This window comes from Sminthopsis crassicaudata, chromosome 4 (assembly GCF_048593235.1).
Source record: "Sminthopsis crassicaudata isolate SCR6 chromosome 4, ASM4859323v1, whole genome shotgun sequence".
Taxonomy (NCBI): domain Eukaryota; kingdom Metazoa; phylum Chordata; class Mammalia; order Dasyuromorphia; family Dasyuridae; genus Sminthopsis; species Sminthopsis crassicaudata.
The window spans coordinates 44052646-44080499 of record NC_133620.1 but is presented as its reverse complement, the minus strand read 5'-3'; the positions used below and the strand labels follow the sequence as shown (position 1 = coordinate 44080499).

General features: G+C 34.2%; 1 protein-coding gene across 2 annotated transcripts in view; it reads left to right on the top strand.

Moving 5' to 3' along the window:
* ADGRL2 (adhesion G protein-coupled receptor L2) overlaps positions 1-27854 on the top strand; it is an 809217-nt gene that overhangs the window by 550069 nt on the left and 231294 nt on the right. For both annotated transcript variants that reach the window (XM_074266407.1, XM_074266405.1), the window contains one exon: positions 7330-7371. The gene's annotated coding sequence lies outside the window, so the exon portion shown is untranslated. The remainder of the gene's footprint in view (positions 1-7329; positions 7372-27854) is intronic.

Genomic DNA, 27854 nt, shown 5'->3' with positions numbered 1-27854 from the left:
TTGTATACTTATTTTATATGCCTATATGCCCAGGGACCCCTAAAATTTTTTTCTGGCAAAAAGGGGTCATGGAGGAAAAAGTTTAAGAAGCCCCAGTCTAGGCAACTCTCTAAAAATATGGTACAAAGATGACAACTTGTATTAACAGAAGGAACTTCCTTGTGCAGAGATGACAACTTATATTAACAGAGGGAATTTCCTTACTAATTGGAGTTCTCAATACCAAGAAAATCAAAGGCCTAGTCCCTATCCTTCCCTCCTCACTGGGAGGACAGGCAGTTTTTGCTTTTTCTTTGTATCCCCTTCTCAGAGTAAGTGCTTAATAAGTAATTATTGATTGATTCAACTAATTCTTGGATGTTCTTAAATTCACCTCCTAATATCCATCCATTTGGTTCTTAGTTTTGTAACAAGGAAGAAGACAGAACATAGTCATTCTTGCTTCCACATGTCAACTCTTGAAATATTTTAATAAATATTATTATCTTCCTTCTTAGTCCAGATCCTTAGCCCTTATTTTAACACAGGCTGAAGATTGATTTTAAGGCAATGTGTTCAAGTTTAGTATGGAAAGAAATTCCTGAATTGTATATTATTTTAAAATTACACACACACACACACACACACACACACACACACACACACACATATATATATAAAAACTGGGATTTAGGTGCCCAGTTAACTTTCATTTTGGGTTCTATAGCAATTGGCAACAGTGACTCAGTTTCCTGATTTGTGGTCATCAGGGCCTGGAGGTAACCTTAGGTTTTGAAAAGCTATTTTAGTTGAGTCAAGCTAAGGCAGATTCTACCAAACTGGAGATGTAGGGGGAGGGGAGATTCACATGTATATCTTTAAGTTGTCTTCATCAATAAAATTTTAAGAAATTATCAGTGATAAATGAAAATGCACTGAAATGGTCGACTATGGCTTTTCATCCTGGAGGCTATCATCTGAAACTTCATTGTGGAAATGAGGTGACTCTGGGCTTTGAAGGCTTTTCTAGCTCAGCACAAGCCCTGGTAAGTCTTATCAACTTAGAAAAGAATCTCAGAATTTGAGCGACCATCTAGTCCAACCCAGAGCTAAAAGGAATTTTCACTGTAACACACCTGATAAGTAGTTATCAGCTTTTGTTTGAAAGTTTTCAATGAAGGGAAACATATTATCTTGTGAGTCAATCCATTACTAGCTCTAATGGTGAAAAGGATTTGGGGTTTGTTTGGGGTTTTTTGTTTATTTAGATTTGGTTTGGGTTTTTTTTTCTGACCTCAAGCCTAAGTTTATCTCCTTTTAACTCTGTGACCCATTTCAAAATTCATCTCTCCCACACAAGACAACTTTGTTAATGGATTCTAGAGTGGAGTTTCTTAACCTGGGCTCCATAATCTTTCTTTTTTAAGAATTTTGACAACTATTCCTATATTTTTTTCTTTTGTATTTTATGTATTTTATTTCATGCAGTTAAAGTGGATTTGGAGAAGAGGTCCATAGATTTCATCAGACTTCCAAAGAGTCCATAATATAAAAAAACATGTAAGGATCCCCATTTCAGGGATTATGTGTGTTTCTCTAGACTAGTGTAGCTAATTTAAGAGAATCTTACCACCATATTGACTATGCAACAACTAATTTTTCAGTCAAAAATTTTTCTAGAACTGTATGTTAAGGAGAGAAGTAGCAGCATCTGCCTCAGCAGGGAGGGCATAACCACACCGTGGAGGGTAAATTTACAGACCTGCAAAGTATCACATAGGATCATAGATTTAGAGCTAAAAGGAAACTCAGAGTTTATATAGTCCATAGTCAACAAATATTTATTACATGCCTTTTATGTATCAGGTACTATGCAAAGCACTGGGCACGCCAATGTTTGACTTCATGAATACACAATTATTTAAAATATGAAAAGCATACAAATATAAAAAACACAGTCCCTGACCTCAAAATGCTTTTTTAAATTTGGGTAGTTTGAAAGAAAAACTTGTACTGAGCTAAGTATGATGGAGATGATGCTAATATATATACATGCATACATATATTTGATATCTATAATATACATATATGTCATATAATATATATGTACGTATCTATGTATGTATATCTATGTAGGGAGAGATAAAAAGGAGAAAGTAGCTCATGGAAATGAGGCAATAAAAGAAAAAATTGATACAAAAGAAGCTTGTAGTGAGGAGGGTGAGTAGTTCTGAAATCTTACTCATAGCAGGAATAGGTAAAGAGAGAACAATAGATATATCTAGAAGTGTAAGAAAGTCTTCTAAATTCAGAAAGAAATAAGAGGGAGATAAAGGATGGAATAGAAGGGCAAGTAGAGGGTAGAAGTAAAGTAGAAGAGTAAGGAGGAGTAAAAATAGGACAAGAAGGACAGTGAGGAACATAGGAAGGAGGAAAATAAACAAGTAATTATAGATTTAGAATGTGAATTGGATGAATTCACCCATAAAATAGAAACAGAAAGTAGATTAAAAATTTGAACTCAACAATATGTTGTTTTTAGGAAATGTTATTGAAATAAGAGACTGACACAAACATAAAATAAAGATCAGGAGTAGAATTTATTATGTAAAAAAAAAATCAGGAATAGTAATGATCTCAAGCAAACTTAAATAGATTTAATTAAAAAAGAAAAAATAAGGAAACTGGACTACATGTTAACTATATTAATCAATATTTTTGGAATGTTTAAAATAACTAGACAGTATAAGGTTGGACTATTGCTGTGGTTTAGGAAATGATAAGCTGGTGGATTCAGCAAAATATGTAAAGACTTGGACTTAGAAGGAGGATGCTATCCACTTCAGAGAAACAGACAAGTACAAATAAGCATAGGATGATTTTATATAGAGTATATATAGTATAGTATATATATAGTATTATATATACATATATATTTATATATGTATATGTATATTATATCTATCTATCTATCTATATGTATATGTAATATGTATAAATACATACATACGCACAAATATATCCATGCTTAATTGTATCCTTCTGGAGGAGTGAGGAGGAAGGAGAAAACAAAGTAAAAAGTATACAAAGAAACATACAAAAACTTACAAGGAAGCAAAGAAAAGATGGAAAGCTCTAGACGCAATATGTAGTATTAATGTAGTATGTAATATATGCTTTCTTGAAGTGTAAATTTTTACTTCGTATTTTTAATCTTCTCATGTTCTACAGTGCACATGGCAATTTTTTTTCTTTTGTATTTAAGATTTTTTTAAGTGGCACTTGTACTGGGGGAGAAAAGCATAAAAGAAAATTCTTTGAGATAAAAGGTAAAGGTGCAGAAATTAATTTTTAACACTTTCAGATTATCATATGCTTTTTAGTTCTAATTTTTGTACAGATTTTGTTATAATTAGGCAGTATCATTTTCTTTAAAAGGCCACTAGCTATGCTTAGAAAATGCCCAACATTCTTTTAAGTATAATTAGCTAATACTGTCAGACTTGAAGATAGTTTGAAAATTTATTATAGTCTCATGGAAATTTTTCTAGACTTTCTTAATAAAATGTTAGTAATGGTATATCCATGAACTCAAACACTAGTATGCCCAAAGATAATAGTAATTTTCATGAAATGCCAAAATTCTCTCATATCTTGGCTCATGATTGCTTTAAATCAAATCCTCATTCTTTTTTTCTTACGTATTTGCTTTGTCTTCAACTATTCCTCACTCACCCTTTTCCCTTTCAGGAAGTTAAAATTTTCATCTTTTAATTAAAAAAAAAAATTCCAATAGAAAGCAAATAATCAAACAATTAGGAAGGGGTGAGATCCTAGTTAAATTTTAAAGTTGATTTTTTTTTTTCTATTTTCTGTAGCTACCAGATTTTCAGTAGAAACCAGATGATCTGTTCAAGGGAGAATGCTGAAGATGGAGTTCTTGAATAGGTTTACCCCTCATAAAAAGGAAGTGAGAGCAGAAAAGAAGTGAGAATAAATAAAAGAGAAAAGATCAAAAGTATATGACCTCATCAACATGCCTTATCCATCGTTTAATGTCCAACCTCCCTGGAAGGCCTTGTGTGGTTGGATGTGGACCACATGTGTTATCAAATTCATCAGGGCTAAGGTGTAAACTTGACTGCTATGGATATTGGAATGGGGAGGAAATATCTGATTACATTGTGCCTGGCTGCTGAGGCAACTGAATGTTACCATAGCGATTGAGATGAAACATTCAAAAAGAGAGATAATTAAATCTAACCCTTAGAGTTGTATGACAGTCAATGCAGTGCCAATAGGAAAACTTATCTACGGTGTTAGAGATAAAACACATTTCTCAAGGAAAAGATCCGTACTCATATTTTGTTGTTCCCTTTCCAAATACATTGCTCCAGGTGACTAATTTGAATGTTCTTGTCTAATAATTCAATGCAATTGTGACCTTGGTCTGCAGCTGCCTAAAACTTTTGCTTGTTCATTGTATCATGGGAACTGTTGTCTACAAAGAGAAAAAAAAAAATCCACTGCTCATATTGCTCTGTGTGTGTGTGTGTTTTAACTTTTTGTTAGCTAAAAGTATAGTAAAGCCTAAATTGTCACATTTGAGTTTAGAATTCAATAATATCTAGAACGTGCTGCCCTCTTCAGGAATTAGTGATTAAAAATACTTTGATTTTATTTATCGATTCAGGAACTATAATGATAAAATGTGTACTCTAATATCAAAGGTACTTTTTAGAGTCTAATTCTTCTAATGCTCGGGAACTATCATAGAGTAAAAAAAAAAATAAAATTGATTTTTTGGAAGAAGCTATGACCACTAAAAGTTTTCCAGTAAAACATAAATTTTAATTTAAAAGTTTCAAAGTACCTATTGGTGCTTCAGATGAAATATAAGTGAGTAGCTATTCTAATTGCAGAATTGCTTTCCCCCCCTGTTCTATAATGGATTTGTTGTAGTTAGTGTAGTAAAGAAAATGATTTTTGAGTCTCAGGATCTGAGTACGAAAGTGACTCTTATCACTGTCTTTGGGCAAATAACTTTATTCTTCGATGATTTAGTGTTGTCATTATAAGAAGGTTTTAGTAGTTAGTCTCAAAGGGTCATTCTAACTCTAAATTTATGATCTTATAAATCCTGTGAATTAGGGATTTCTGAGATTTATCATTAAGTAGTAACCATTCTACTGCAATATTTAAAATGGACATAATTGTTGTTAATATTCTTTACACAGATGCCCAAATAACATTACACCATTGAACCCCTAAGTTCAGTCCCATAATGTTGGCAATTTAGTGATTGCTTATTATTGAGTTTGACACTTTTGTGTACTTTACTTTATGGAAGTTTTATTCTTTCTCCAATGACTGTTTCTTTCTACAATGCTTTTTCCATCAATTAAAAAAAATATTAAATAGGCATTATAAGATTTGCAAAACACTTGTACATGCTCTTTCATTTGATCTACACAACAATCCTGGCAAGTAGGAACTATTATTACCCCCATTTTATGTATGAATATATTGAGATTGGAAAACAAGCTCAAGAAAATTTCCTGGGGTCACATAACTAATAAGTATTTAGGATGGAATTTGAACTCAGATCTTGCTTATTTCCAATCAAGCATTCTATCCAGTCCCTCTATAGGATTAAATCTTTAGAGCTGGAAAGGAAGCTCCAATTCAACTCCTCCTTTTATGGATGAGGAAACTGAGTCCCAGGGATTTTTAAGTGACTTACCAATTCACGTAGGTAATAATGTTCAGAGGCATTGTTCTGATCACAGAAACAGTACTTTTCCCCACTGCATCTGTTTCAAAACTATTATACTTTAAGAAAAATAATAGTGAAAGTTAAATATGTTAACTTATTAATTTAATACCACATGTCTCTACAATGCGAACTTCCTCCTTCTGCCATGAAGATTCTAATATAGAAATATTAAAAGACAATAGAGTTCTAAAGAGATTCTTCAGATTCAATGAGGCTGAGACTTGCCAATGTTCACCTAGGATTTGGAGCCAGATTTTGCTCCCTCTGAGGATGAAATTCTATCTCCTATGCTATTTGTTCTACTCTATATAGGACTGACTTTGTGATTAAATTAGTATAAGGAATTTCTGAAAAGAAAGCTTTTAATATCACTTCAGATGTACCTTTTCTGAAATTTATATAGTCTTGAGAAGCTACATGTTTTGTTCTGGGGTTTATAGACATTACATGTCAGAGTTGGGACGTGAACCCAGATTTTCATGAAACTGTGAGCACTTTCTATCCACTAACAATGCTTTTCTACGAGCTATTAGGTTTCCTTTATGACATTGAGATACAAATAAATTGGGAAGGCTTTTGGGGACCTACTGTAATTTGAATAATATCTGGACCCTTTTAAGAGATATTATTTTTATTTTTCCATAATTCTAACTCATTAAAAAATTTCAACTCATTTAATATTTTCTTCCAGACTTCAGAAATGTGACACTGCATCTTCACTACTTAACACAAATGAAGACTCCTGCACTATTGTTAGACTAGAAAAGGGGAAGTCACTACATTTAAATTTCCTTCTGTGCTTGGCTGCTGACTTCCTGGTGTGTAGATTTGTATTTAACAACATATTTAACTTTACCTTGGATTGTCTAGCACTGACTTCATGAATATATGGTGAATTCTAAAAAAGTTTCACAAACAATTAACAACCACTTTATCTTCTGTATCTCTGGCAAATTTTCCCTGAACTAAAAGAATTATAAAAATTTATAAGAGAAACAGCTTAATAAACTACAAAGAGAGCTAGCTTCAAGTCATGACAGACCTAAGTTCAAACCTCGCTTCTGACATACACTGGCTCTGTGATCCTGGGCAAGTCATTAATCTCTCCGCCTCAGACAGCTCTTTAAAGCTATACATTTCAGAGAAGGTACTTCATTGCAGAATTTTTCACTTGGAAGTTCCTATACTAAAAAACAAACAAACAAAAAATCACAAGACAAGTCCCTATATCTATATAAATTTATCAAAACATTCCTTTAATCCTCTACCCTATTTCCAAGAAAATTATTTTCTTTTCCTGTTCTGAAAAGCACCCATTCAAAGTCTTGCTTAATCTGTAGTTGAAGATCTTATCCAGATAAAATGTTTTTATCAGACCTCTAGGGCAAGAAATAGTAGGGTGCCTACTGTCTCAGCTCCTGGAACATGTGCTGTAGTCTACATTAAAATCCTGATTTGTGTTTTCTACAATAGATTTGTTTCATTTTTGTTTTGCTGCTGATGCATTGTATATGGCAGGTGGGATCCCTGTGGATGAAGGCATAATAACTAATAACGTTTTCTTTGCTTTCCAGGGTATTTGTGGCACAGTGATAAATTTCATCTTTCCTGGAATGGTAAGTAAGGCTCTTTCTATATTTGATAGTACTGAACACAAAGGAGAGAGTGAATTGATACTTAAAAAAAAAAAAAAAAAAAAAACAACCCTAAATGAATTGAACAGCCTGATAATTATAAGGTAGCTCATACATACATAAACATATGAATACTGTATTCAAGACCTGTAAGCAAGCCAAAAATTCTTACAAAATGCTCTGATTTCTTCAAAAGGAGCATAAGGACTTGCTTTCCCTGTTGGATTATAGTTGAACCTGGGGTGTTCCACATTGTGTTTCTAGCATAATTTATTTTAATATATACACAGACATACACATAAATATGGTTTACATTCTAGGAGTAGAGGAAAAAAAGTGCATCTTTGGTACACATTGTTGAGTCGGGGAGTAAAGTAAGAATCCTATGGAATTTTTACTGTTGTATGAGAAAAAAAAAATTGATCCTTATTTATGTTTGACGGGGGCTCTGCTGCATCTGTGAATTTCAAATTGTTTATTTTCCAAAAGCATGTATCATAACTTCTGAACAAACTAGCTTCTGTGAAATTTTTATTTAAAAACATAGTTTTAGTCATTTTTCTAGGTATTTTTTTATGACTGAAAAAGGCAATATTTATTTTTAGTCCTGATCATAACATCTTTACAATCAAATAAAAATAAAAATTCATCATGTTGGATAGAGAAAGGTCATTGTAAAATTATATGTCTCAGCAAGCTACTCTTGAATCCTTTGAATGTGTAGTTATGAAGGGATGTTTGCTGAGCAATACTTTGGTCTTTTCCCTGCAAAACAAATAATGATATCTTCATAAAAATTCATTTTGAAATGAATCGATCAATAACTAGAGCTACTATTACAATAGTATAGAGATAGATTTGCGTGTATGTCTCTTTGCAGATATTCACACAAATCTATCTCTATTCCATTGAAATAATAGTTCTAATTTTCTATGTGTATATATGTATATGTGTATACACACATATTTTATACACATATGTATATAATAGAGATACACCCCAGATGTACTACTGGGAGGTAGTAACTTACTATGCTAAGAGTCAAGAAGATATTCAGGTCCTGCTTCTGAAATAAACTGCATAACCCTTGGCAAGTTATATAATTAACTTCTCAGGGCTTTAGGCTCCACAAGATGCATAATCTTTTCTAAGACTCTATGTTCCATTCCTACCATTAGTGCCTTGACCTGGGATTTCCCTATACTAAAGAAATCATAGGTCTGTCCTTGTTCCTGTTTTCCTAGGAAAAAGAAGTATTCAGCACCAAATATAGTTCTAAAGGATTCTTACTTTATAGTGTCTAGTCACGTGGAAAAACCTTTTAGTCCAACCCAGAAAGGGTCCATCATCTTTTTTTAAAGATTACTCTGAGCTCCAAAGTACATATGCATAAAATAATGGATTTCTAAAATGAGTGTAAAGCTGAGAATCATATTTATTTCTTTAGTACAAAACAGAAATGTTTCTAGAATTCAAAAAAACTTGTTGAAAAACCATACACACATATTTAAATTAAAATAAGAATTTTTAGTGAGTAAGGTAAGGCACTTGTCTTTAGAGGACTTTTTCTTTTTTTCCTTTTTCTTTTTTAAACAAAGAAAGAAAAAGACTCGAGGGTCAAAACTTGCAAGTGAATCTGTTTTGAACTCATTCTTTCAACAAGTAGCTCAAGCTAGTGGGTAATAGTTTTTTTAAACAATAAAATCTTTGGTGAACTCTACAGGGCATTTTTCTCTACCTGCCTGCAAGTAGACATCCCAGAAGCACTGATGTCAAGAACTCTTTTAGGGTCCAAGGTGAAAAGAAAACAAAATATAGCCAGAAATCCCAAAAGAATAATGGCACCAAAATGTATCCTAACCTTGCCCAAGTCTTCATAATAAATTGTTTGATGGGTTTTTTCATGATTTAAAAAAAATGAACATCACAAGAATCATAAAATATTAGTGTTGGAAGGGATCAGACAACGTCTGACCTTTGGAAGAGACCTCAACAGCTATTTGGTTGAACCTGTAGCTGAAAGGAGGACCCATTATAATATATCCTAGAGGTGATCATTTTGTCTCTGCTCAAAGACCTCCAAGGAGGGAGAAATCATCCCCTCTTGAGGTATGCCATTACATTTTTGGATTTGTCACTTTGTAGTTAGCACCCATTGTTCCTGATGGGCCATTACTCTGGACCTCTGGAGGCCAGAGAAAACAAATCTAATCCCACTTCCAGAAAAATTCTTGAAGATCCTGACCATCTTCCTCCTCTACCACCACTCCATCTTCCTCCCTTTTCTTGTCCAGGATAAATATCCCCTAGTTCCTTCAACCAATCTTTAGTTCCTTGAAGGAGAAATAGTTTGATTTACTGTCTTCATATCCTCAGTACCTAGGAGAGTGCCTGGCACATAGTAGGACCTTACTCAATACTCATTAATTGATTAATATACTTGAAGCTTTGGACCATCCTGGTTGGTTTTCAGCTTGCCAATTCTCTTCTTAAACCATGGTACCCAGAATGGAAGATCAGTGGATGATACTAATCCTACCTCTTGGCAATCGGTCATCCAGCTTTTGTTTGTGAGACCTCCATTAAAGAGAAGCCTATCACTTTCCAAGAGAGTTCATTCCATTGTTATAGTATTCTCCTTGTTTACAAGGTTGTCTTAAAGAACATGGTTTATAAGCAATTTGTTAATAATCAGAATTTAGTATAAAGATCACACTAAATTCTTCATTTATTTACTGTCTACTTATCTAGCTACCTTAACTATCTCTGAATAGTCAAAATGGATGTGATAAAGTCCATATACTTAATGCTCATAGACCTCTCTCATGGGTGAGCTCTTCAAGTCTTTCCTTAGAACCTATTTATTTTTACTTGATGTACAATTATAACAGGATTGGTGTTCTTTTTCTGTGATCCACACAGCAGATTAGAAGCAACAAATTAAAAGTGGGGAAAGAAGGGACAGAGGTATTTCTGATGGCAAGTATACAGTCAATGTAAAGAAATGACAGGGAATATTGAGGGAGTTTAGGATTATAAATTTAGAGCTAAAAGGAACTTTGGAAGCCTTCTAACCCTTGTCATTTCATTAATGAGAAAATGGAAGCCTTGAGAGAAGAAATATCTTTTCCAAAGTCTCTCAGATGGCAGAGGTGAAATTTGAACCCAAATCCTTTGACATTAATGTGCTGTTATTTTTAACATTCTGACTTCAGAATGGTTGAAGAGAGGGATTATAAAAACAAACCAAAACCTTATCCAGCCTGTATCCTGGAAACAGATAATGAAATGTGCCTCTCTAAAGAGGTGGAGGAATATAGGGCCAGAATGGTATTTACATTGTCAGACATGACCAGTAAAAGCTGATTTTTATTTAATTGTTTTTCTTTGTTACAAAGGAGGGGTTTCATGCTGGCGGGGGAGAGACATATCTGAGGGTGACTATGATGTAAAAATAAAAAGACAACACAAAACTTGAAAAAAAACAAAACAGATAAAAGAAATCACAGAAGTCTGGAGCCGTGTCCAATAGAGACTACTTCAGTGTCCCTGTGGACATTGCTATAGTTTATACAGCATAGTCTCATAATTGTGGGAGGTGAGAAATGAATTTGTTAATGAGAAAATGGGACAGCTGAGTGGTATATGGGAGAGAGCACCTAGGCCTGAGTCAGGGAGACCTGAATTCAAATCCAGACTCAGACACTCACTAACTATGTGACCCTAGAGAAGTCACTTAATTCTGATTGTCTTAAAAACAATAACAACAAAAAACCACCCCACACAAAATAAATCTTGTTTTTCCTTTTCTATAATACAAGGGGATTGATATGGATAATCTCTTAAATTCTTTCCTGCATTCTTAGGCAAAATATATGGCCCTGAGTTAACAAAAAAAAAAGTTTAAATATAAACAATCAATGGGGTAGTCATGTCTGGCAGATTATATACATTGTTCCCCTGTACACCCCTACTTCCTCTACTTAAAAAAAAAAAAAAAGAGAATTCTCCCAAAATGACCATTTCAGTTATTTACTAATCTATCAGAAAAGGGAGGATCTTCAGGGTCTGGCCAAAACAGAAATAATTGCTATTTGCATTCACTCTGAGCCAATCAGGATCCAAAAGCCAAAAGGGATCTGGCCTGGGACCTATTGTTGGCCAGAGAGAGCCAGAGTGATTTGGTCTTAAGAAAGAAATCAATTGACTGATAGTCAATGTAGGTTTTGAGACAATGATCAAATTACTTATATATTCCATGAATAGACATTTTATTCTTTTATTCCTTGAAAACCAGAGAGAGGCTAGATTTCTACAATGCAATGTGATCTGAATTCAGACATCAGAGTATTTGTATATCATTGTTTACAGACATATATCAGTGAGTGCCTGTTGCCTCTAGGATAAAATACCAAGTCTTCAGCTTGGCTCTACAAAAACCCTTCATAATCTGGTAACTATTTTTCCAAGCTGATTTGCTGTTATCCCTCTTCATGTCCTTTTCTTCCCAGTCAAATGATCTCCTTGCTAGCTGTTCTAGTGCCTTTGCATAATTATCCCCAAATCCAAAATTGACACTTGTTTTTTTGTTTTGAAAGATTCCTACTTTTCTTCAAGTACCACCTCCTGATCATCATTGATTCTCTGTCTGTCTGTCTGTCTCTGTCTCTGTCTATCTGTCTCTCTCTCTCTGTTTCTCCTCTTCTCACTCTTTTTCCCCCTCTCCCTTCTTGTTTTCTTTCTCATTCTCTATTTCTGTTTCTTCTTCATTCTCTTTTATTTGTTTCATATTTCTCTATTTGCATGCATGCCATAGACCCTTCCCCTCCAATAGATTTCAAGCTTTTTGTTTTTTGTTTTGTTTGGTTTTTCGTCTTTATAGTTCCAGAATCTGGTACATAGGAGGGACTTAAAGAATGTTTGTTGAAAGTGTAAAATCCAGTGAAATAAAACTTTTAAATTGTAGCTATCCTCCCCATTGTTAGATTTTCTCAAAGAATAGTGATAAAATGCTAGAAGTCTGAAGAAAAGCAAATCACTCAGTGTAATTAATCTACGCTTTAACAGAATAGACTCCCCTGCTCCTTCCCAACTCTGGCTGTGCTTAATGAATAAAGATTAAATGCACATTACTATGAATAGTCACAACATCTAGCCTTCAATCAAAAAAAAAAAATCTTTTCCCTGTGTATGTTAATAAATGATTTGTTACTTTAACAAATTAATGACAAAAATTATGTACTGGATTTCACTAAACCCATATCCCATTTTGTCATTTACTTTTAAAATTTAATTCCATAAATGTTTTCCTTCTACTCCATGTCAGTTTTTAGGTCAGATGACAGTCATGTAAAAGAATAGTTAATAACATAGCAGAGTGATTACTGTTCCCTTTAAAAAGAAAAAAAAAAAAGAAAAGAAAAGAAAAGATAAACAGAGTCCTCTATTTTTCCTTCAATTAAAACTCCATGCAATTATTCTTGTAGATTATAGATCTCTTTAGGGACTTGGGGTTTCATACAACTTTTTGGTTCATTTCACAGGAATAATATTCATCTTAATTAGCAAAAACAATTGATGGGCTTTTTACAAGAGGGAGTTCACTCAGCGTACTGATTATCACCACTAGATTATCCTGATAACAGAAAAGTTCCTGCTTTTCCAGCAGTTTGTTTGTTGAATATGTTATCTTGTGTAGTCACTGCTTTGTTAAGGACAGGATGGCTTTCCTGATGAGTGGCTGACCCATTTTGTCTAGTATCCTAACATCACTAGGCATGGTGCCAAGTTGGCTTCTGTGACTATTTCTAACCATGTATTCAAGATTCAACTATGCAAATCACAATTATTAAACAAAAAGACATTACTGGTTTGAGACGGAAATGTATTACCTGGCTTACAAGGTCAAGACACTTGTTTTCTTCATTTGTTCAAATGAAATTGAGTGGTCAATGGTGATGGAAAGGAGATAACCTTTTAACTTTTAATTTAGATTCTGATGAAATAAAAATATCTCTTTTTCAGCTGTTAAGATTTTGAAGCATGACACAGTCTTGATATTTAAGTTATGTTAAGACATAACAAAAAGACTATAAAGTGCATTAACTAGAGTTTTTTTTTGTTTGTTTGTTTGTTTGTTTTTTTAAAGATTTGATTCAACTTCTATGTGTTAGGAACTCTGCTGGGAGCTAGAGATACAAAGACAAAAACACTTCTTACCCATAAGAAGCTAGTGCTTCACCGGCAAGATGATAGGTTTTGGGAGAGATAACATGTACAGAGCTAAATGAATACATGAAATAATAGTAATAATAAGGAAACATTTACTTACTAGATCCTAAGTACTATGCTAAGTGATTTACAGATATCTCATTTGATCCTTCCAATAACCCTGTGAGGTAGGTACTATTATTATCCTTATTTTACAGCAGAGGAAACTGAGGCAGACTGGAATTACTTGACAGTGCCTGAAGCTCCTGAAGTCATATCTAAACTCAGGTTTTCCTGACTTCTAGGTCCAATAGGCTATCTACTGCAGCATATAGCTTCATAATAATAATAATAATAATTTGCATAGTGCTTTAAGATTTTCAAAATGTTTTCTATAGCTTAATTTATTTGATTTAAACACAGAAACAACAATAATAATAATTAAAATGATTTAGAAAATATTTATATAGCACTTGCTGTGTGCTGGACCCTATGCTAAGTGCTTTATATTATCATTTCATTTGATTCTCACCACAACCCTGTGAGGTAGGTGTTATTATTCCCATTTTACAGATTAGGAAAATTAGTTAAAACAATAAAAACTCATTTAAATAAGAGGAAGGGAAGATGCATTTATGAAGCACCTACTATGTGCCAAGTACTGTGCTAATAAGCACTTTACAAATATTATCTCATTTGATTTTCAAAACCTTCAGAAGTAAGTGCTGTTATTATCCCCATTTTATTCCTGGGGAATCTGCGGCAGATAAAGGTTAATGCCCTGCTTAGGGTCACAAAGCTAGTAAGTATCTGAGGTTAGATTTGAACTCGGGTTCTTCTGAGACCTGGGAGACTCAGACTAACTGGGAGACTCAAAAGTGGCTCTCATGTAGGAAGAGACATATGAGCTGGGCCTTGAAGGCTCAAACATTCTGTGAAAACATCTGGGATGAAAAATACAATGAAAAGACAAATTTGCTTGTAGGCTCAAGCTAGCAAGTAGAGTTGTAGAGAAAGATAAAATTACAAAAATAAAAAAATTCTTGTGGTAATTTCATACAGGGGCAGAATCTAATATTCTCTGCAGAGTACAATATGTTTACATTTGGATATCATTTTGAAAAAGGGAACATAATATTGTAATGATATCAAATACTCTTTGGAATGGTGAGATTTGAGTGGATGTTGGATGGAAAGTCTACGATGTTTTTGCACATATTGAAAAAAGTCTCTCAAAAGTCACCCTCTTATAAAAGATAGAAAAACCCAAGAAATAGTTTCTAGCTGCCCTTTCCCACCCCCCACTCCTCCTTTTCCCCTGCTTGTCCAACAATCATTCGTATAAGTACTAGGTGGCTATATTAACTTTCTCTCCTTAATTATGCCCAAATGATCCTTCCTGAGGGGCACCAGGAAGTGCTGATTCTATAAAACAAAACCTTCATGAGTAAACTTCTAGAAATAGCCTGCTTTTGATCTTTCTAATTCCTCCCCACCTACTGCAGAGTTAGCTTCTTTTCCTAATATCGGTGAAACTGTTTTCTCAATTAAGTCAATCAATTGTCATGTTTTTTTTTTTTTTTTTTTTAAAGTGTTTCAGACACTGGGGATATCAATTACAAGGTGAATCAGCTATTATCTTTAAAGATTTTATATTTTATCATATCTAATCTATTACAGTCTATATAAGGTGCAAAAAGATAAACAAAATCACTATATATATCAAATAAATATTTATAGTGAAAATTTACATAGTGTTTTAAGATTTGCAAAGTATTAGACTTTACCTATATTCTCATTGGATCCTTCACAAATCCTGAGGGGTAGGTTTTATGATCATCCCCATTTTATAGATAAGGAAACTGAGGCAGAGAGGTTAAGAGGTAGCTTGTCTGAAGCAAGGAATGAAACTCAGGTTTTCCTGACTTGGATTCTATCCATCATATTGCCTCAAGGCACGATGATTTAAAGGGGAAGGGAATTGGGAAAGACCTTTTTGAAGGAGGTAGCCTTGGAATAGGGGATCTGAGCCAGAGGAGCATAAGGGTGGGAAATGGTACTTTATATTCAGGGAGTAGGGAGTTGACCAGTTTGCATGAAAGACAGTAATGGTCTAGCTGCCTGGAAATACAGGCTGGAGCCAGTATATAAAGCTCTTTAAATGATAGTTGTTTGCATTTTATCCTAAAGACAATGGGGAGCCACAGAGAGTTCTTAGGAGAAGGACATGATTAAACCTGTGCTTTAGCACTTAAATTTAGTACCTGTGTGGAGGGTAAATTGTGAAGGAGAGAAACTGGAAGCAGGGGAGTAATTAAGAAGTTATTTTAATAGTCAGGTAAGAAGTGGTTAGGGCCTGTACTGGAGTAATTATGTGTAAACGAAAGGGGTTAATACATGTTTGTAAACAGCAAAGTAGGAACTGGTTGGTTAAGGAGAAGCTGAAAATTAGGGAGAGAGAAGGATCATTCAAGAATAAGATGAGAAGGGAAATGGTTCAAGGATGTAAATTTAACAATCTGAGCAGGGTCAGGTTGGAGGGAGGGAGTAATTCAAGATGGGAATGGAAGAACTATGATTGGACTAGGAAACAAGGGAGTGAAGGTTCAAAGACAGTGTCCATTTAAACTGTAGAAGAACATGTTTGCATTTCATATTAAATGAAGAAATGATGGAAAAATGAGAGAAGATACAGATTATTCTTTCTTAAAATTAAGTGACTAATTAGCAAGGAGACGAAGAAGTTTAGTAGCAATCTATATTTTTCATGTATAAAAGTCTGGGACTTCTTTAAAGGAAGTATCAAGTATTGGGGGGGGGAGGGTATTGGTGATTTTATCTTAGATAAAAAGGATTCTATACATTGGAGGAGGAAGAAGGATTTTCCAGGCATTGTGGGGAGTGTGGTATCTCCTTCAGAACTCAGAAGATATAAACACTAGCTCTAAGAGTCTATAATGTTAAATAGCAGCTGCTTTCCAGAACATTTTTTAAAAGGACAGACAAAAGAATACAGTTTGAATTTAACTAAGAGATTGTGTTTATTTTAAATCATATACTTGGATAGGAATTAAACTTGTGGTTTTAATGGCATTAGAAACTCCTGGCTGAAAAAACTACCTCTATCATCATCAGCACTTTCTCTGTTACTTATATAGCATATTAGTGGTTTTCCTTAAAAACTGAGTGGATTAGAAAATTGCCCAGAATGACGGTTCTCCAGAGGTAAAACTTGAATTCAGACCCTTCCTAGAGAGCATTTTATACATTGTCGTGATATCTCTTCATTACAGATACATACACAGTTATATGTGACCCTATATATTTAAATACATACATATATTAAAACAAAAATAAATAAATACACAAAATATAAATGCAAAAATATTTAAATAAAAATTTAATTTATATATTTTGTAAATATAAAATATTTATTCAGAAATATTTAAAGCCTCTCAGAATGACAACCAAAATTAATAGAATTAACTCAATGATAGAAGTTATTTCCTATGAATATCACAATGTGTAAATATTACATAATCAAAAAAAGGTTCGCTTTAAATTGGTACAGATACTGGTGCTTTTAAAGAAGTTTCTGTTCATTTTCGAAAAGCTGAATGTCAAATGTCAAATTTATGTCTTTTTCTTGATCAAATGAATTTGCCTTTCTTTTTACTTAGTGAGGGAAGGGGGAAATCCACAGACTTTATTTTTTTCTTAAGGTAAGGGGAGTAATTAGCAAGGAGAGCCTGAACTTTTGTTGCAATCTATTATTTTTCATAAATAAAAGTCTGAGACTTCTTTAAAGGAAGTGTCAAGTACTTTAGGGGAGGTGGTATTTCAAAAAGCTATTATAGGGCAAAGTGATTTCATATGGTGTTTGCCAAAGTCTTGACTACACAAAATTGCTTATTTTTAGCAAGAGTTGAGAGCAAATGATTGGAGTCTGGGTATGGCCTTACTTATTAAATGCTTATTAAATACCATGAAAGCCAGTTTCACAATGTAAAGTATGTGTTCTGGCAGAATTGAAAGGGTTATAGGAAAATAGATTTGAACATTGTAGGATAGACCCAGAGTAAGTTAATTAACCTAAATTAATCAGATAAAAGTCTAATTTATCTGAGTCATCTGTCACATCACTTTCACTTTAATCTAGGAGGAGAGGGAACAGGAATGAGAAAGGGGTTTTTTGTTGGCTTTTTTTTTTTTTTTTTTAAGAAATATACATCCTACTATGCATTTGCAGAAGCTTAATTGTGTATTTTTTTTTTTTAACTATTCAGAATAGCCTTGCTTGATGCACAGAGAAGGATAAAAATATCACCATTAGGATTGTTTGTGACCTTGAACAAATTTTTTAACCTTTCTAACCTCAGTTTCCTCATTAGTTTAGAGGAAGTAATGGGATGGGATGATCTAGTCCTTATCAGCTCTAAATACCATCCTTTGATTTTGTGATTCCTATTATATGCTCTAACATGAATTTTCAGGTTATGTGTGACAATTATTTTCTTGTAGTGATTTCCTTTAAAATGGAGAGTGTTGGATTTTTTTCTTTTTTCCTATAATCACAAAATGAAATCTGCCCCTGTTAAGGGTGCAAGTTTTTATATACAGTGTTGATTTGGGGCATTTATTTAATAAGGTAACATGCTGGTGGTTTTGGCTCAGAAATATAGTAAATAAGAAAACCAACAAGGTCAGTTAGTTACAAACTCCCTCTGTGTATGTAAGAGCAATAACTGACATTTATACAGCGCTCGAAGGTTTGCAAAGCAGTTCATATACATTATATAATTTGATCCTCACAACAATCCTGTGAGATGTGCTCAATAGAGGTTATTATCCAAAGTTTACTGATAAGGAAATAGAACCTCCAAAAAGGTTAAATGACTTGCCTGTGGTCACATAACTGATAAGTACAAAAGTAGGATTAAAACCCAAGTGTCTGCTGCCTCAAAGCACAATCTCTCTCTCTCTCTCTCTCTCTCTCTCTCTCTCTCTCTCTCTCTCTCTCTCTCTCTCTCTCTCTCTCTCTCTCTCTGTCTCTCTCTCTCTCTCTCTCTCTCTCTCTCTCTCTCTCTCTCTCTCTCTCTCTCTCTCTCTCTCTCTCTCTCCATCTCTCCTTCCCCCTCTTTCCCTCTTTCTTCTTCCTTTTTCTCCTTTCTTCTTCCCTTTCTCTTTCCCTCTTCCCTTTCTTCCTCCTCCTTCCCCATCTCTCTCTCTTCTGTCTCTCCTTTCTTTGTCTCTTTCTGTCCCTCCCTTTCTCTCGTCCTCCTTCTCTCTCTCTCTCCCTCCCTCCCTCCTTCCTCTTTTTCCTTTCTCCCTCCTTTTTCACTCTGTTTCCCCCTTTTTCTGTCTCTGTCCCTCTCTTTGTCTTTTTCTCTTTCTCTCTCTCCCTCTTTCCGCCCTCCCCTTTTTCCCCCTTCTCTTTCTCCATTTCTCTCTATCCCCTCTCTTTGTCTCTCCTTCTCCCTTCTCTCCCTTCCCCTCTCATTTTCCCCCTTTGTCTCTTCCACTTTTCTCTCTCCCTTCTCCTTCCTTCCCTTTCTCTCCCCTTTTCTATCTCTCATTTATTCGTTCTTTGTCTTTGTATCTCTCTTTCACTGATTCTATTTTTGTCTCTCATTCACTCTCTATCTCTCTCTTTCTTTCATTCATTATCTTTTCATTCACTTTCTAATTCCATCTGTCTCTCACTCATTCTCTCCATCTCAGCCTGACGATCTCTCTCCTCATCTCCTTTCCTCTCCTCCTTTTCCCTCAGCTCTCATAGGCATTTTGTTCAGTATTATTACTAGATACTTTCACTCTGATGCCCTTCAAAACTTGCCATATTCAAAAAGCTCCTCATGCTGAGTCAACCTGGTATCAAGCCAATCCATCCTCCACCTAGCTACAAAATTGATATTCCTAAGTCATGGGTTGGATGATGTCACTCCTTTGCTCAATAAGATCCAGTGGTTCCCTAATTACCTCTAGGATCAAATACAACCTCTTCTGTTTGATGTGTAAAGCCTTTGACAACCTGGATCCAATCTACTTTTCTAGGCTTATTATAAATACATTACTTCCCTTCACTCATACTACTGCCTAAATTGATCTTCTTGGGTTTTCTCATATAGGATCCTCCATCTCCTATCTCCATTTGCCATATCCTCCTTCCCTACCTCTCTTTGTCTCTCTTTTGCCTCTCAAGCTCTAGAACCCCCTCCCCCAGGAGGCCTTCCCACACCCCTCCTCCTCTACACCCAAATTACACCATGATGACTGTTTTTATATTTTGTACCTTTTCCTAAGGTTGGATACCATATCCCCTCTGAGAAAAACTTACAGTTCCATAAGGGCAAGCACTGCTTTTGTTTTTATTTCTCTATTTCACACAGTGGTACATGGTGAGCCCTTAATAAATGCTTTTGATTGTGTAGTGACTCTTTCTTATACTGTTTAGACTCATCTTTAATGTAAATATCAATGGACCCATCCATGAAACCACAGCTTGTATTTCACTTAGCATGACAAAGTGGAGATGAGATTTAATAGGGTGCTAGTCAACTCAGGTAGATCCAAGTTCAAATCCTGCCCTAATCTAGGTATGTGATCTGAAGTAAGTCATTTAACTTCTTTCAGCCTCAGTTAACCTATCTGTAAAATAGGAATGATAACAGTGACATGGTTTTTGTGAAGATTAAATGAGATGCCTCTTATTCTATGTAAAGGATTTAGCAGACTTTGAAGAATTAACTATGTGATAATACTATTGTGACCATAAACCTTCTGTGGTTAACTCCATGCAAGCTGAGGATTCACATAAGCACATTAGTGGAGGTATATATATATGATTGTATATTTAAAAGGGAAAAAACAGAGAGATTTCACCAAGATCCATGCTAATCCCACAAAATCACATAAAATGAATTAATGAATGAATATTTTTAGAACAGACATTTTTAACCTGTTGTCTATGGATAGATTTCAGAAGGGTGTCTGAATCAGGATGGGAAAAAATATATATGTTAATTTTCACTAACCTTTGGTTTTCTTTGTGATCCTATGTATATTATTTTACATATTTGAAAACATTATTCTGAGGAATCTATTTTCTTCATCAGGCTGCCAAAGAGCTTCATGACTCAAATAAGGCAAAAAAAAAAAAAAAAAAACCCTAAAAAACAACAAAAAAAAACATTTCTGGAGGCATATTTTATAAACTTAGAAGTTTTTGTCCTGAATACTTACTAGAAATCACTAAAAAAGATATGAAAAACCTTTTAAAGTCACATGATTTAAAGAAAAAAATTAATTATTCCTGATTAAATACAAATATTATTGCAGGTAATTAAAGGTAATTAACTAAAATCAAATGTTGCACTAGAACAATTAAAAAAAAATACTGTTGGAAACTACTTTTGCCATGATTCAGATAAAACAAATTGTCTCTACATTTAAAGTCCCATTCACCAAGAGCTGCTACTTGTGTGTGTGTGTGTGTGTGTGTGTGTGTGTGTGTGTGTGTGTGTGTGTGAAACAAAACAAAATAAAAAACTTTACTTGGTTCAAAAGGATTTGTTTATTATAGTTGTTTGTTTGTTTATTTATTTTTGTTTTCCTCAATATTGGGATCCTTTAATTGTTTATTTAAAACTAGCTTTTTAAAGAAGTTTACAGACACTTGTTTTGTTGCTATATTCCTTCAAACAAGTTTGACTCCTTAAAAGGTATGGTCCCCCTGGTGAGCTAGAACAAGGGCATATTAGGTAGTATGAAAATGGTCTAGTATTTATAGTATCCATATATTTCCATGTAGGGGAGCTGAGAGATCCAGAGACAATGGAAATGCATTGAGACAAGCAATGTGGCAACCAAAGTGCGAGGTCCTGTGTGTGTTCTCCTTGGTCACTAAGGCATTAGGAGAGCGATGTCGGACCACTCTCTGCCCATGAGATGAGGTTAAGCCCTCAGCCTTCAGCCACACTTGAGTGTTCCAAGAATAACATATCATTGTCTAATCACCCAAGAGGCTCTTCTAGTCAGTTTTTATGAATCAGGGAGGACACTCATTGGTTCTGCTTGTTCATTCAATCAAGCACATGATTCATTGCAAATGAGGAGTTAGGATTTGTTCCTCTTTGCCAATTCAATCCCACCACGGCCAGTTGATTCATATAATGGAATTATGCTTTATTCACAGTATAAAAGGAGAAAAACAAAATGGGGGTGAGGGGAGGAATGGATTTCCTAAAGTGGTCCAGGTCTTCCTTGGAAGCCTGGAGAGAAGAAATGAGAAATAGAATATTATCAATTCTGACTATCTTTTATAGTAACCATATTTTAAATGTTAATCTTAATGCCCAAGTTCCCTAAATTAGTAGAAAGTAAAGTGGTTAGGCTAATTCCTGTGCCTTTGAGCCCAGAGACTTCTCCCCTTTTATGAAACCCCTGAGTCCAGAATGTAGGAAAAGAAAAGTAAGAAGGAAAAGACAGATATGCTTCTTGGTTCCCACTGACCCAAAAGGGCTGTATTAATCTGCCATGCTTAGGCCAATCATTTAACCTCTTTAGGCATTAATTTCCTTTTCTGTAAAGAGGTTGGAGAAGATGGTATCAAAGTCCCTGTGCAACTCTAAAATTCTATGTGAAACTTCTCTGGTAATTTTTGAACATTTAGAAATCTAAATTATATTTAATTGACTGTCCTATACCTTCTCTACATAGTTTTGTTTATTAAATTATACACTGAAAATTGATGTTAATAACATGCATTCTCATACCCATTCTCATACCCTATGAGGACAAAGCACTGAACTTACAGCCACCTTGTGAGTGTAAATGGGTTTATTCCTATTTTACAAAGAAGAAAACAGGTTCAGAAAGGTTACGACTAATAATCTCATAAGGTATGGTAGACAAAGTGCTGAACTTGGAGTAATGAAGATGATATCTTCAAATCCCATCTCCAACAGTTCCTAGAGATGTGACTAAAAGTCACTCAGACTTTTTAGATTCTTCATCTATAAAATCTGTACAATAATGTACATGGTACCTACTACATAGATTTGTTAAATGAGGATACAAAGTGCTGTGCCAACACTCTAGATGAATGTCAGCTTATTGTTGTCAAGATTTTAATACTTATAATAGTTAGCCTATAAATAGCAGTACTGAGATTTCAGTCTAGTTCTCCTTATTTTAAGCCCAGTACCACTGCTACCATACTATGTTGCCTCACTAAGAGATGTGATGTTCATGTTAATGATCCCAAAATATGAAAAAATCAGTCTTAAATTATCTAAAGAAAGTTTTTATATCCAGAATGCTATACTTAATTGACAGGAAAATATCTTAATATATTAGCATATTTTTAGTTGGTAAACCAAGGTCAGGGACTAAATTGAGGGTGGCGGTACAAATGAAAAGGAGGAAGGAAATGTAAAAGATATTGGAGGGATAGAAGAGACAGGATCTGACAACTAATTGAATGGTTCAAGTATGGGAGATGAACAAAAAAATGAAGATGGCATTGGGGTTTTGAATATGAATGACTGGAAGAATGTTGGTGACATGAACTCTTATGGGATGAGCAATTTTAGTGGGAAATATAAATTCAATTTGGGACAAGTTAAGTTTGATGTGTCATCAAGGCATCCAACTGAAGATAAAAGTCCATTAGGAATTAGAAAAGGTTTGGAGCACAAGAGACTGGGTCAGAAGAAACATTGGGGAGTCATTAACAAGGATGAATGAATGAAATGATTAAGGGAGAGGGAAAAGGGAAGAGAATGGCTTCATTAAGGGGGTAGGAAGGAGGGACTAATAGAGAAGGGAGAAATGAGTACAATGTCACTGAAGTCAAAGAAAAAAAGATTATTCAGAATGAGGGCATAATCCAAGACAAGATTTATCATCCTTTTTTGTGTCATGGATTCCTTGGCAGTCTAGTGAAGATTAATACTACTGAGATTTGTTGCTCATTTCCATTAATTGAAGGAAATGCTAAAGTCAGTTAGAAATTAGTGAAGATAATTTTGTTTTTCAAAACCACGCTCATGGATGCCCTGTGACCCCCAAGTTTAAGTCTTTGTGAGTCACAGTGCCAAATGTTATAGAGATTTTGAATAGGGAATCATGTCACTCACCACTGGTTATCTTTACTTCAGTAGAGCTGGAGATAGGAATCAATTGCAAAAGGATGGAGAAGAGTAGATGGTAAGAAAGTAGAGAAAAGTAAAAGGAGGATGATTGGAGGAGATTAGTAAAAAGCTTTTGTTTTGTTTTTGTAGGCTGGGGTAATATGGGTGAGGGAGCAAACAAATGGAAAGAGAAAGATCAAAGAAAGAGAAGTAGGGGAAATTGATCTGATATTTCAGTACCATGATGGATCTGTGATCTCGTCAATGTGGATGTACTCTCCAGTGATGCAGACTGTAACCCTTCTTTGCCCTACATGACTTTTGCCCTGTCCTCTCTTAAATCCTCCGTGCAGGTCCATTCAACATGCTTGAGGACTTTCTCTTTCTATTCCCCTCAATTTCTCTTGACATTGTTAAGATAACTAATTGAATAGATCAGGAAAATGCCAAAGATATAGAATATTTGTATTTCAGCAAAACAATTTATGAAGTCTCTCATTATAATCAAATGGTGAAATGTGAACATGGTGACAATATGGTTAAGTTTGTTCAGAATTGGTTGAAGGGCAAGAATAAATATAAGAATAATAACAACCAGCATTTATAGAATGCTTTAACACATCCCGATTTTTTTCCCTCATAAATTTTATCTCACAACAACTCTGGGAAATGGATGCTATTATGAATTCCAATTTACTGATGAGGAAACTGAGGTAGACAACTCTTTGGTGATTTGCTCACAAAGTCACACAGCTGGTAAGTGATTGAAGCTGGATTTGAATTCATGAATTCCTAATTTCGGGTTTAGTGCTTTACCCACTATATCACTAAACTGGCCTAGATTGTTGATTAGTGGATTGATATAAAATTAAAGTAAGGTCTCCATTAAAGTTTTGCATTAATTTCACTTTCTTCATTTCATTCAATATACTTACAGTTGATGTCAGGATTATTAGGTTTGGAGAAGATATGAAGCTGGAATAAACAGCTAATACAATGCATGAGGGAATTGGGATCCAAAATGATCAAGATAGGTTAAAATAAAGAGATAAATCTAAAATAAAGAGATGAAAATTAAGATTTAATAGTTTAAAATGACAAGTCTTACAATTAGGTTCTAAAAGGCAACCACAAAGCCATCAGAAATGATGACTATAGAATTCAGAGAAATACAAGAAGACAAGTTAACTGGCATGGAGTAGAGTAAACAAAACCAGAAGAATAATATACATGATGGTATAGGCTTGGTAAGTAACATAGCGTGCTTGGTACGTAGTAGGTGTTTAATAAATGTTTACTGAATGAAATGAATGAAATTGAACTCAAGATAGGAAAGGACTCTTAAAAAACTGGAGCTCTCCCCAAATGGAATGTACTGCTTTATGATGAAGCAAATCTGATGATCGAATTGCCAGGTACAAAATACATGTACTCTAGGTAGAAAGGACAGATGAGATGGTCTCTCAGGTCCCTTCTAACTCTGAGATTCTAGGATTCTTCCATAAAAGATGCCTTATTATTTTTCAGTGCTCTAAGCTTCCTTCCTCCCAATTTCAAACCAGAAGATAAGAATTAAAAGAGATGGTAATTGTGATGGAAATAGATGATCATTCTTCTGTATTTGTGTTCAGATATGTGTGCTGGCTGCTTAGGTAGAAGGGGGAAGAGAGTGGAAAAGACATTTTGTATTATCTTCTCAAAACCCAGTTAGTTTTCATGTGAGTTTATGCATGAATCACTGCCCTAGATCAACTAGATAGTAAAAGGATTTAAAAAAAAAAGATATGAAAAAGTAAATGGTGTGAAGTCATAGCATGGAGCCTTAATTGCTGAATTTTATGCATTTCTGCAGACCAAGCATATTTTATGGAACTATCCAGCCCTATGAAGTTAAATTAGTTTAGTTATTTGTTTGTATTTATTTTATATTTTCTTATGCATTTTCCATATGTGGTTATCCTTTGTCCTTCAGAGATGGTATGTTCACCAGGGGAGGGACTATTTTTTCGCTTTTACTGTAGTAATTCCTGCAGTGAATTGTACAAAGTAGGCATATGATAAAGGCTGAGTAACTGATTGGACTCATCATCTCTTATGTATTTGCTTGCAATATTTGTAAAAGATGCAAAATTAAGAAAAGATGAGCCGAGTCTGGGCTCCGAAAGTCTTCTTGGCACTAAATCACCCTGGTGTGCCAAATGTAGCACAAATGGTCCTCTACCGGGAGTCCTCTTCAAAACAGTGGGTGATCAAATAAAACGTCAGCTGCAAATACTAAGTGAAAACAGTAGATTCAAGGACAATGTGCTTGGAACTGGAGTTTCTCTTGCTTTAGTGATATTATGCTTGAATATCTACTTATAAGAAATTTAACACACATTTATATATGTCCATATGTACTCACATGTATATATGTATTCACATATTTATATGTGTGTTTTGTAGAATATAAATTATTCATCCAAATAAATTATTTAAGCTACTTAACATTTTCTTTTAAGGAGATCAATGGAATCTTGCTATTTACAAAAAAGAAACATATTCTATGACATTGCAAAAATTCTAAGGCTAAGAGAGCTTTTATGGGATTTAGCCTTTTAAGAATGAATACTTTTGTCCATACTTATTATATCACAGTTATATCATTTTCTTTTTTTTTACTGGCAAAAGTATCTAATATTTTCTGGCTTTTATTTTTAGCTTTTTTTTGGGGGGGAGGGAATCATGTAGGGAGAGGAAGGAGCAAGAGTGTTACAAAATAACTTCAGTTTGAGAAATTTTATTTTTAGGGGTTGTCTGACAGAATTGGCCTGATTAATATAAAAAAGTAGGTTTTCAACAACAGTAATGTGATTGTTTGAATTGCATAATTTGTGTAATGAGATAAAATAAGGACTATTTTTATGCAAAATTTATGTGAATCTAGTAATTATTAATTCTGTAACTTTTACATATCAATGTAGTTTGCTAAGCTTAGCAATATATATTCAACTTTCAAGTCCATCTTTATGGTGTATGGTTCTTAATCAGAAAGATGTTTTGCTCTTAGAAAATTATGAGGAACCAGTATTTATATAACAAGACCTTAAGACCCTGGGAAGAATTTTAAAGCTTTTTATGAAGCTCAGTATGCATTCTTTTGCTAAGTTTTGGCATAGTTTCAATTTGAGACTCCAGTGAAATTCAATTGGTTTATTTTATAATTAAAAACAAGGAAATCATAGTAACAAAAATATATAATGTATAGCACTCGTGTTTATAATAGAAACATCCATAAAGGAAGAAACATGTTCTAACTTTTCTCATTACCCCAAAGGGAATTGCATCTTTAATCACAGAAAGCACAACTGCTTTCTAATTTTGTTTAAAGTGTTTCAGTACTTACAAAAACCAGATCAGGTTATTGTAAATCTAAAGCAAATTAGAATCATTGGCCTCTGCTCAGCTGTATTTAAGGGTACTATGTAAATCATAAATTTAATGGCATACTAAGACACACATCTGTTTCTGTTTTGTAGAAGTTAATAATCTAACTACAGAGTATTTAAACACTACTTTCATTAACTGGAAAATTGAGAAAAAAGATAGACTTGCTTGAGTCATAAGGTATTGTAGGGCTGTACCCTCAAAGATGTTGGTAAACTCGTCAAACATGTTTTCTTTTTTGTCAAGAGATTTGCACCAGAGTCCACCTACTTCTTGCCCCTGTAGGATTTCTCTCTGCTTAGCAAAATAGAGTTTAAGTAAACAGGCCAGCAGCAGCATCACAAACTAACACCTGTGTGTAATAGATTTGATGAAGATTTTGTTCTGGTTTCCAATGAAGGGCCCGGAGACAAAGAACAATAATCATATTAAATGACAAAAAGAGTGTTTAGTTATTCATCCCTCCCAGTTTTATCTGATTTTTTGAAATTTTTTTCTTTCCAATGCATGAGTAAGAAATTCTTTTAGAATCTGAATTGGAGATATCCTTGCTCAGATTTTATTTTTCGCAGTAAATATTTGTCTTTGTACCTAATTTACTGTTATGATTTTAACTACTAAATTTTATCTTATCATCCCTTTTTTTTTGTTTTTTTTTGCATTAAAGTTATGGCAGAACTGACTATGGATGTGAGG